Source organism: Bidens hawaiensis, unplaced genomic scaffold (genome assembly GCF_021521415.1).
Source record: "Bidens hawaiensis isolate Kalapana, Puna unplaced genomic scaffold, B.hawaiensis_p1.1 tig00001088_1, whole genome shotgun sequence".
Classification (NCBI taxonomy): domain Eukaryota; kingdom Viridiplantae; phylum Streptophyta; class Magnoliopsida; order Asterales; family Asteraceae; genus Bidens; species Bidens hawaiensis.
The window spans coordinates 4,786,885-4,799,386 of record NW_027491063.1 but is presented as its reverse complement, the minus strand read 5'-3'; the positions used below and the strand labels follow the sequence as shown (position 1 = coordinate 4,799,386).

The window sequence follows — 12,502 nt, the reverse complement described above, 5'->3', positions numbered from 1 at the left end:
CCATAATATATAATCGAGCGTAGTTGAGATAATGGTACAAATGTAAAGATGATAAGGACATGGTGGATACGATGATCGGATTTTTATTCGGAGCGTTGCTTCAACTATTCAAAGCTTTGTATTATGATTTGTATTAAATTATATTTTAAAATTTTTCTTTCCTCGAAATTTAATAGTTTTGTTTTGGTATTCTCTATTTTTGGGACGAAATTCACCAAAGTAGGGGATAGTGTATCAACTCGGATCTTTTAGCTTATTATTTAGTCAACTGTTACCCGACCCGCTTCTATGTTCGGGAAATTTACCAATAAAATTTCGCATCAATCGAGTTATTATTATATTATTATCATTTGTTTATTATATTTATTTAATATATATATATAAATAAATTTCATTTAAGTACACCTTTAACCCTAAACTCTACTTTAACCTTGTTTTGTTTCCATCTCCATACTTTAGGGACTAATCTTCAATATCTTCTAAAATTATTATACTTATTTAATTAAATAGAAAAGTTGTAAGCTATGTTGGAATCATGTCAGACATTATTTATATTTCAGACAAATATTTCACAAAGCTAATTTTTATTTCTTAATTCGGTTCATTTATTTAGACAAATTTCCCATAAAAATAATCTTTATATAACTCATTTCTTTACCCATTCATGTGAATGTGGTTGTGAATGTTTTAGAGAATGTACGTGTGTATTTGTGTGTTATTGTACGTGTGTATGTATGTGAATTAGTCTATATTGTGGGTGGTACTATATGTATGTATCAAGTATTTGTGTGTGTGAATGAGTCTATATTGTGGGGTGGTACTATATGTATGTATCAATCTACATGTATGAATGTGCGTGTGTGTGTGCGTGCACGTTGTTGTATGTGCATATATATGTGTATTAGTAGTGGCGGAGCCAGGAATTATTTCATATGGGTTCGAAAGATATAATAACAATCGGGCGTCAAAGTTTTCGGGTTGAAATGGGTCGGGTCGGGTCAGATCACATAAAAAAATGCAATATCTTTATTATAACAAAAGTATATCGCCAACATTCAATAAAATATAAATTAATTTTATATGAGACACAACCACTAAAAATTCATCTTTTATTAACTCAACTCTTTGTCTCGCCATTTTATTATATTTAATTTGTGTTAAAGAATTGATCAAACCTTAACGCTTAGAAGTTTTGAATACAATATATCTCAAGAATCTAATTAGATGTATATTTTTGAATGCAGATAGAGAGGGTTATATAAAATAATAACAAAATAAGAATATATAGTAATAATACGGTAAACATACTTTAGTTGGCGTTTTTCATTTCAAGTTAACGAAAATAATAAAAACAATTAGAGAAAAAGCTAATAAAAATATTGAAATATTCTACGCTCAGCCATGATATATTAGATGAATTAATATGTTTATATTCAAACAAGTCCCTACTAAAAGAAAGCTAAATAATTCATTGTTTTTGTGTTCTCTCTTTTGTATCTTTCTTATTCCATCATCGTCTTCTTCCTTCTTTTCCGGTTATCGGCCGGAAGAAAACAAGTAATTTTTTATAATATTCTTTTAAAGATGATGGGTTCGTTCGTCGAAAAACAACGGGTTCGTTCGTTAATACGATAGTGTAGGCTATATATAAATCCAAAAAACACCGGGTTCGGGCGAACCCGGACTCTTAGGCGTACCTCCGCCACTGTGTATGAGTGTGTGCGTGTTAATGTATTTGTTTGTGTGTATGTATGTATGAATCTGTGTAGGGCGTGATAATGTATGTGTGGATGTGTTAGTATGTATGTTGTTATGATGTATGTATGAGTGTGTATTAGTATGTGTGTGTTGGGTGTTAAGATTGTATATTATTTACCACGTTTGACGTATTAGTGGCCTTTAAGATCTAATATATAACAATAAAGGTTATATTGGGCCATTAAGAGTTATCTACACTTTCAATATGGTCCATAAGGAAAGTATAATATGATATTGTTTATTAAGATCTAATATAACTCATTACAACCGAATGCGACCTTTTAAAACCTAACATGACATTATATAGGCCATATAGATCATTAAGAGCTATCAATGCATAATATAGTCCTTTAGGGAAAATATGACATTAAGACCTATCCATTAAACATTATACGACATAATAAAGGTCATACTGGTTTAATAAGAGCTATCAATAACCGATATGGTCCATTAAGATATTTTGCCCTTTTATTGCTCGTTATATCTAATATGATTCCCTACAACCCAACACATCCCTTTAAGACTTAATATGGTATAATAGAGGATATAATGGGTCATTATGGGCTATTATGACTAATTACAACCCGCTATAACCTTTTTAAGTGTCGGTGTCTCATCCACTCTTGTTTTTATTATGTATATGCGACAAACATCTATAAACCTATTAAATTTCCATCGACATATTTATATTTGGTATATCAACATTTTAAATATATATATATATATATATATATATATATATATATATATATATATATATATATATATATATATATTTAGCCAGAATAACATTTCATGGCCATTAAGCATAATGGTTTTATAACTAAAATAACAAAGGTCTAATTATTTAATAACAATAGTTATTTATTTAATCTATACAAATGAAAAATAATTGTTATGTCAAGTGCCAACCCACCCATATACTAGCTCCAACACACAAATAGAAAACCCAAACTTAAAACCCTCCAAAATTTCATTGAGCACCATCTCCGAAACTTTCCTCATTTCTCACTAAAATTCTATTTCTTTGTGACCCTAAGCACATCGCCGGTCCTAATTCTACTTCGTTCAATTTTATGGGTTTTGACAGTTACAATTATAACTAATTTCTTCACACTTTATTAATTGTATTCATATAATATGATGCTTAGGATTTTAGGGGCTGTAATCTTTAGTCACACGGTATGCTCTTCTTCAACAATTTGAGGAACATAAACCTATATCAATTATTATAAGGTAAAGTGTAAAAGTACATATATATATATATATATATATATATATATATATATATATATATATATATATATTTAACTGTTATCTCTTGTGGCTACTTGATAAAGTAGGATTTTGATCTCTTCTGACTCGTTAGTGGATTTCATTAAGTTATTGTGTTGTTCGGAAACTACGCTTGGTTCGAGCTCGTGTAGTCCTTTAAACGAGTTGTTTTAGTAATTTTTGGGACATGAGCAGTTTACCCTTAGATTTGATTATGAGATATGTTAAATTTTCTCTTGTTTCACTTTTGGTATAATAATGTGAAGCAGGACAACTTTTATTTAAGGGAAATCGGTTTTGGCAACTTGAGGAGTGCAAACGAGCCCAGTTGCTCATTCAATAATCTTAAGCATCAATCGAGCCTGAGTTCGAGCGTAAAAGTAAGCTCATTCAATAAACGAGCCCGGGCTTTACTTATGGAGCTCGAGCCGGCTCGCGAGACTAAACGAGTCTATCATTTATATAATTTTTTAAAATGTATATTTAATAATTTTTAATTAATATATACAGTGGTGTGAAAAAAATAGATAGAAATAACTATACAAAAAATATATATAAAAAATTATTGTAATTAATACAAAAAATAATTAATAAATAGTAAACGAGCCAGGCCCGAGCTTGAAAATCTACTCACCATCCGAGTTCGAGCTTTGAATATAAAGCTCAAAATGGGCCGACCTCGAGCTCTGTGTAAGTTAAATGAGTCGAGTTCAGCCTCGGCTTGGCACGTTTCCATCCCTAAATTTCCATGCGGTTGTAGTTGTACCTTGCTTTAGGCTGTGAAGAAAATGGTCTTTTATTATGGTTGATATAACTATATATATGAATGTCATGTTTAGGTATTTTGTTATACCCATTTTAAACACCACATGTATATGTTTTCAAAACACTTTCACATTAACAGAAGCTCAAAACCAAGTCACAAAAACCAAGTCACAGAAAACAAAGTTGTTATTTGACTTCAAAATGTTTTAGCACCTGTTAGTTTAGAAGCCCGTGTAGTGGTTGTTTAAAAGGTCCTATTTTGTTAATTTCTAACATCTATTGAATTTTGGTCATAGGTTGATAAAAAATGTCGTTGAATAGAGAATGGATATATACGATGAGAACCAATAGAGATGGTACTTTCAATCTGCAATTTAAACAAGTAGTCTCTTATTATTGGAAGTTAAACTAAATATAGGGGTCCATGTGTCATTAGTTGAAAGTATGTTTAGAATGTTTTATGCAATTGTAAAAGTAGAAGGGTCAAATATGTACAATTGAAAGTAAATAACTGTTTGACAGTTATTTTTGATGGCTATATAAACCCATCAAACTCATTGTAAAACTCAGATCGATCAATATAGAAACTTTATATCATCCTTGTTCTTCATCTTTGTTCATATCATAGTGTGTATGTTCTTGATTTACCAACACTTATTTCTTGTATTTTGAAAAAAAAAAAAAAAAAAAAAAAAAAAAAAAAAAAAACGTTGAATGGCAAACGACGTTGAACCAATAGAGATGGTACTTTCAATCTGCAACTTAAACAAGTAGTCTCTTATTTCCTCATCCGACTCCCCGTCGACCTTCAGGTATTATTATTCAAGGGTCAAGTTATTCTACAAAGGGTTCCAAAAACGAGAATTGTAGGAAGCCATAAATAATTGACATGTGTCAAATGGAGACCAAAAGGAAAAGGGTACAGAGGTAATTGTACAAATTTTCTCTCTCCACATGCAGGGCACATGTTAATACCCCCATCATTTTGGAACGTCTATAACTTTTTCGTATGATATTTAAAAAAAAATCATCATAATAACAAACGATTTTTTTATCTTTAATATGAGTATGATTTTTGTTATATAAAAATTAAAACAAAAATTACGTCATTGTGTGTTTTCGCACATCATTGTGTTTTTTCGCTTATCATTGTGTCTTTTCGCACACCATTGTGTCTCTTCGCTTATCATTGTGTCTTTTTCGTCATTGTGTCTTTTTGCAGACCATTGTGTCCTTTCTCTTATCATTTTGTCTTTTTTCATCATTGTGTCTTTTCGCATATCATTGTTTCTTTTTTCGTCATTGTGTCTTTTCGCACACCATTGTGTCTTTTCGCTTTTCATTGTGTCTTTTTTCGTCATTATGTCTTTTCGCACACCATTGTGTCTATTTGCACATCATTGTGTCATTTCGTTTATCATTGTGTCTTTTTCGTCATTGTGTTTTTTCGTCATTGTGTCTTTTAACTCATCATTATATTTTTTTAAATACTAATAACACCGTTGTGTAATAATAATATGTAAAAAAAATGCTAAAATAACAACAAATTATCTAATACATAAAACACAATGATTAATACATGTTACATAATAACTTGAATCGTAAAACACAATGGTGAATACATATAACACAATGACCTAAAACGTAAGACACAATGGTGAATACGTATAACACAATGACCTAAAACGTAAGACACAATGGTGAATATATATAACACAATGACTTGAAACGTAAAACACAATGGAAACAACATATTACACAATGACTTGAACGTAATATACAATGAACGCAATACTATTTTTCTCAAATTAAATAAATTTGTCATATGTCAATCCGAATAAAAGACAATGAACGTATTACACAATGACTAAAAGTTAATGACGAACAAAACGACACAATGACGTAATCTTTGTTTTAATTTTTGTCTTTAATATGAGTACCAATTGAAAAATATAATGATCAAAATCTATAATACAATTCATATGAAAACACAACTAAAAGACACAATGAACAAGAAAAAAACACAATTAAAAAAACCCATTAATTTTTTTTATTTTTATATAACAATATGATACTCATATTAAAGATAAAAAACGGTTATTATTACGGTGAATTTTTTTTTAAATAATGTCGTATGAAAAAGTTATGGACATTTTAAAATGATTGGGGAATTGACATGTGCTTTGCATGTGAAGAGAGAAAGCCATCAAAGGTGGGTTATTACCTTCATGCCCTTTCCATCAATTTTTATTTATTAAATTAATCTCAGCCATTCAAATTTAAAATCAATGGACTGGATTTCTTCTCACCCTTATTATTTTTGTTGTCCTTTGTATTTTAACTTTACCCTATTATTCAATTCAGCCCTAATCCTTCCTCTATAATTACATGCAAATATTATTATTTAACTATGTATGCATGTCTACTTTCGGATAAATTATAATTAGGTAAAGTAATGACTATAGCCATTCAACCTTCAATGGAGACACTCACCAAAAGGAAACCACCAACAAGGCAAAGGCGAGTGGTCGTCATGGGGATGGGTGTCGAGACTCCAATCGGTAGCAATCCCGATGAATTCTATAACAATTTGCTTCAAGGTGTTAGTCAATAGAGGCCTTTTGATGTGTTGTAAAACACCTAGCGTTTTATCCCATTTTTGTGTTGTTTTGTGCGTAAACCATTAACGAATATAACTTGTTCTTGCATGAAATTAAATGTTTGTGTATATGATAGGTCCCATGTTGAAGAGAGGGAAATAACGAGTTTAATGAAGAAAGAATCAGCTCAAACGTGATTCGGATGAAGCCGGTATGCGCGTTTGAAGATAAACGAGTCAGAAAACAAAGAAACGAGCACCCAGGACTTGGCCGCGCTGCGCGACCAGGTGAGGCATCCATGCCCACGCTATGAGACGTCCCACATGTCCCCAAGGTTGCCAAGAATGTTCAAGAATCAGCTACCCCGTCTATTTGTCTTCTAGTGGGCCTTGTGGGCATGTTTTGACTTATTTTATATTAGGAATGAGGTGTTTATATATATATATATATGTATATATATATAAACCCTAAAACAACCTATGAACGATTTTTATTTAATATTTCCAGCCACCACACCTGTTCTAGAGGAGAAACCAAGGAGGAGAAATTTATGGTTCTATCTTTTATCATTCGGTTGTCGGTTTTGACTATTTTAACGTTTGTGAGTTTGTTTTTGGTTTTTAGACATTCAAACATTTTGTAATCAGATTTATATGAACATGTTTATCATTTATATCTATTTGATTTACTATTCATTGATTATGATTGGCTAAACCTCTTTGTTCTACCTAGGTTAGATGATTATTGTTCGGTTTTGATGAACTAAATGGATTGTTTGATTAATATGACTTGAATTGCTATTGAAAGTTTGGTTTAATATTGAATTAGATTGTGTTTAGTGGCTTGGTTTTATTGGTTTTATCTCACAATCTCATGCTTCGATTAATTGAATTGGTTTTGATTGATAGTTGCATGTTCAATTCTTTACTTTGTGTTTAGAGTTTGTTTGCGATAGGTACAACTGTAGGGTTTTGTTGAGTGTGTTGATTGATTGAATTCAGCGGGTAGGCGCCTTCTTTGAGACCGAGAGGTGATAGGAAGTAAGGTCGTCTCATAGCTTATGCTTGTTAGGATTAGGATCGCGCGAGAGCGGGTTTGGCTCTTGTCGGGTTAGGGTTTGTGAGCGATTAGTTGATCTAGTTTAAGTTAAACCAAATTGTTCCTCTATCCTTGGTTGCGTAGTATTCGTTTCCATTAGGGTCGTGCGTTGGTGAGACTGAGAGGAGAGTCGGCATTAGAACACCTTAGCATTCGTTTTCCGGTTTGTCCTAAAATCAATTAAATGTAAGTTAGGGTTTGTTAGTGAGACCGAGAGGTGACCCAGCTTTCTTGATCGAATCTTAGTTGTGTCATCCTTAGATACCGTGTCGTGAGATCATTCAATCCATTAACTTGTTAGACCGTCAATATGATTCTTACCTAGGTAGACGTTTTCTCCATTTGCAGTCCAGTCTCGAAGTTTCGTTAAGTGTTTCGTTAAGTTTCATTAAGTAAATTAATTTAGTTAAAGTAATTTAATTATTAAAAATCAATTAAAAAAATATTATTCTTAGGAGGTCTTGTCTAGGGTTTAGTGATCATAGGCGTTCTCACATGTCCTTGTTTTCGATACTCGGACTTCTTATGTCTATACTACTTTTGATCGGTACACTTGCCGGTTGTGTGTGGAGTCATTAGGAGTTTCCGTTTTATAAATTTAAAGCTTAGTTGTGAGTTCCATAGAAAGAGCATCATTAGACACACATCAAGTTTTTGGCGCCGTTGCCGGGGACACAGTTTGAGGCGTATTGAGAACGACTCGAGTTAGGGACTTGCCTATTGTGTTTCGTATTTATATTTTGATTAAATTAGTTATTTTAATTAGTTTAGTTTATTTTAGTTTAGTGTAGTTTAAGTTTAGTTTTATTTTTATTATTATTATTATTATCGTTATTCTTAACTATTTTATCTATTTTTATCTGGTGTCCGTGATCCGTTTCTTTTGAGTGTTCTTTACAGGAAAAATGATCAGATTACAAGTTGGAGAACCATGGTGTAAAGTTTGTGGCGGAAATTACTAGGTGCATGATGCTTATGAGAGGAGAAATTTAGAAGTTGAGGCACGGAGAGCTCCATGGGAATCACTTTTGGCAAAGCCTCCTCCATATCGATTTGCATATGATCAAATGGGGAACTTCTTAGGGTATAAAGATTTATCAGGGAATATATTAGAGCCCACCCCAGAATTGGAGGAAATAATGGATGATGTGTTGTTTGCTATTAGAAATGATTTGGAATATATTCCACCTTTGAATCTACCTTTGTTTGAAACCCTAAGTGAGATTGAAGATACCGGAATGGAGGAGCAGAGAGTAGAAGAGTATGTTCCCTCTTGGGAGGAAGAATTTAAGGATGAGTTTGGTGAAGGGTTGATGGACTTTGCATTACGGATGAAGGCGAGTTTGACCCACTTAGTGATCTAAATTTGCTTGAAGAATTAATATATAACGAGCCAAGTGTGTGGATCGAGAAGGAGCTTTATAAGTAGAGCCATGAGGTAGTTAGTGATTCGGTCCTTCCGACACTTCACCTCGATTGTGAAAAACCAAAACACGAACCGTACTCAATCTCCATTCGGTACGTGTTAAGGCTTAAAAATTTGGCTAAAAGAATTAGAAGGAGGATTTCTGGGCGAAGAAATCGTAGTGTGATGAAAAGATTGACTTCCCCGTTTCACTTCATTGAACCATTTTTGGGGGAATTCAAGAGTTGGTGGGCCGAGTTTAATTCATATGGTCGGGCCCATGAGAGTTGTGCAATTGATTTCTTCCCAACCAATTGTAAAAGGAGAGTGTTGAGAAGCATCAATGGGAAGAGGATAAAGGAAAAGCCTCCCGATTGAGGCATCGGGAACGAGTCCGGCTGAAGACTATTCAACAAACTTAGCGCTTCCCGGGAGGCAACCCGTTAATATCTTTCCTTACTATTTTATCTTCATTTTTATTTTTATTTCCGTTTTTTGTCGGGTGTTTCTTCTCTTACCTGCATGTTATTCCTTGGTTGGTTGATGACAGTTGATGAGCTGGAGTTTTAAACAAGTGTGGGGATGCAATTTGCTTAAGGATTGCCTCTTTCGTTCGTTAGTGATAGCTTGATAGAGAGCACCAGAGTTTTAAGCTTGCGTTCGAATAGGTCGGCAAGGAACATGATTCGCCACACACTTGCATGATCACATATACCAGGGGAGTCTGTTCCAATATATTATTCTTTATGTTTAGTTTTGTCTTTTCCTTATCTCACGTTGAGGACAATGTGAAATTTAATTATGGGGATGGGGAACTGACGTTATCATTTTTTAAGAAAAATAATAGAATATTGAAAATCTTGGGAGTTAATATTTTAAAAAATTATTCTTTCGCTGAAAACTATGTCGGTTATTTAAGTTCGAGGGGCATATACTTGTATATGTTTGGTCCTGTTATCTACCTGTAGAAATACGGGATAACCAGTGACCCGAAAACTGAAAGTGGCTGGGGCGACTGAATTTAAAAAAAAATAATAAAATAAAAAAAAAAGTTTTAAAGAAAAATGTCAATTGAAAATTGTTTTTGTTCTACGTTAAGCAGGAAATGATATTATTACCATTGTGTTAACAAACTCTCGGAACTTTTGAAAAAAATAATATAATAATAAAAGAAGAGATGGTTTGCATATCTGACTTGGGATGTGTCGGTAGGCCCAACTAGCTTTGATAGTCTTCTTTAGCAGATTTTTTTATATATATAATAATTTGAAAATGGTGAAACCGAATTTCGATTCTTAGGGAGGATTATCATAATCTAAAAACATTGAGATGGTAAAACTTAGATGCACTCAAACCAGCACACCACCACATGTCCATCTTTTTACGAGCTTAGAAATAGTTATATACTTTAGGTTGATATAAAGAAAAAAGAAAAAAAAAAGAATGAAAAAAAAGAAAAAGAAAAAAAAAGGGTTATGTTTTGAAAGTTACAAAGTATTCTAAAAAGTTGGTCCGAAAAGCAAAAAAAGAGAAAAGTTATGTAATGTAAATGCCAAAGAAAGCATTCTCAAAGTTAGTAAAAGAGGCCAACGATGCACATACTAGACGGAACTTAGAGTTTACGTGTTACCAAAGGGATAGTGATTCTGAGGATACACTATTGGGGCTCGAAGGTTCTTAGTCTATAAATATCAAATTAGGAATTTATAGGACAAAGTTCAATAATATTTAGGAATAGCTTGTACGACCTCCACATGACCATTCATCCATACAATTTCACCGAGTGCATCTACTTAGTACCATCAACGAGTCTTTGGCTTATGGTGATTTGTCGAACCAGTTTGTTTCGACTATAGTTCTTCTAGCTATCTTTGTCTGAGATGGGGTAGGTGTAGCCTTGATTTTTTTTACTTAAAACACTTAATGCAATTGGGGGCTTGCTTGGTTAGTGGTTGGGTTTAAGTGGACAACAAATACCGGCAATCTCTGTCAATATGTCGAGCTGTTTCTTGTGCTTTAGTAATGTTAAATAATCTGGGAGTTTGCTGTTTTTCACTTGGTTATGATCCTGTGTAGATTTCCTTTTAAGGGACGAAAAAGGTTCAGGTGTGGGGATATTTGATGTGTTGCAAAACACATAGCGTTTTATCCCGTTTTTGTGTTGTTTTGTGAGCAAACCATTAACGAATATAACTTGTTCTTGCATGAAATTAAATGTTTGTGTATATGATAGGTCCCATGTTGAAGAGAGGGAAATAACGAGTTTAATGAAGAAAGAATCAGCTCAAACGTGATTCGGATGAAGCCGGTATGCGCGTTTGAAGATAAACGAGTCAGAAAACGAAGAAACGAGCACCCAGGACTTGGCCGCGCTGCGCGACCAGGTGAGGCATCCATGTCCGTGCTATGAGACATCCCACATGTCCCCAAGGTTGCCAAGAATTTTCAAGAATCAGCTACCCCATCAATTTTGTCTTCTAGTGGGCCTTGTGGGCTTGTTTTGACCTATTTTATATTAGGAATGAGGTGATTAAATATATATATATATATATATATATATATATATATATATATATATATATAAACCCTAAAACACCCTATGAACGATTTTTATTTAATATTTCCAGCCACCACACCTGCTCTAGAGGAGAAACCAAGGAGGAGAAGCTTACGGTTCTATCTTTTATCATTCGGTTGTCAGTTTTGACTCTTTTAACGTTTGTGAGTTCGTTTTTGGTTTTTAGACATTCAAACCTTTTGTAATCAGATTTATATGAACATGCTTATCATTTATATCTATTTTATCTACTGTTCATTGATTATGATTGACTAAACCTCTTTGTTCTACCTAGGTTAGATGATTATTGTTCGGTTTTGATGAACTAAATGGATTGTTTGATTAATATGACTTGAATTGCTATTGAAAGTTTGGTTTAATATTGAATTAGGTTGTGTTTAGTGGCTGTGATTTATTGGTTTTATCTCATATTCTCGTGCTTCGATTAATTGAATTTGTTTTGATTGATAGTTGCATGTTCAATTCATTACTTTGTTTTTAGAGTTTGTTTGCGGTAGGTACACCCGTAGGGTTTTGTTGAGTGTGTTGATTGATTGAATTCAACGGGTAGGCGCCATCTTCGAGACCGAGAGGTGATAGGAAGTAAGGGCGTCTCATAGCTTATGCTTGTTTGGATTAGGATCGCGCGAGAGCGGGTTCGGCTCTTGTCGGGTTAGGGCTTGTGAGCGATTAGTTGATCTAGTTTATGTTAAACCAAATTGTTCCTCTATCCTTGGTTGCGTAGTATTCGTTTCCGTTAGGGTCGTGCATCGGTGAGACCGAGAGGAGAGTCGGCATTTGAACACTTTGGCATTCGTTTCTCAGTTTGTTCTTAAAATCAATTAAATGTAAGTTAGGTTTGTTAGTGAAACCGAGAGGTGATCTAGCTTTCTTGAGCGAATCTTAGTTGTGTCATCCTTAGATACCGGTGTTGTGAGATCATTCAATCCATTAACTTGTTAGAACGTCAATATGATTCTTACCTAGGTAGACATTTTCTCCATTTGCAATTAAGTCTCGAAGTTTCGTTAAGTGTTTCGTTAA

General features: G+C 33.4%; 1 pseudogene; it reads left to right on the top strand.

Annotated features, from left to right (window-relative positions):
* LOC143559102 (3-oxoacyl-[acyl-carrier-protein] synthase II, chloroplastic-like) overlaps window positions 1-12,502 on the top strand; it is a 38,201-nt pseudogene that overhangs the window by 6,600 nt on the left and 19,099 nt on the right.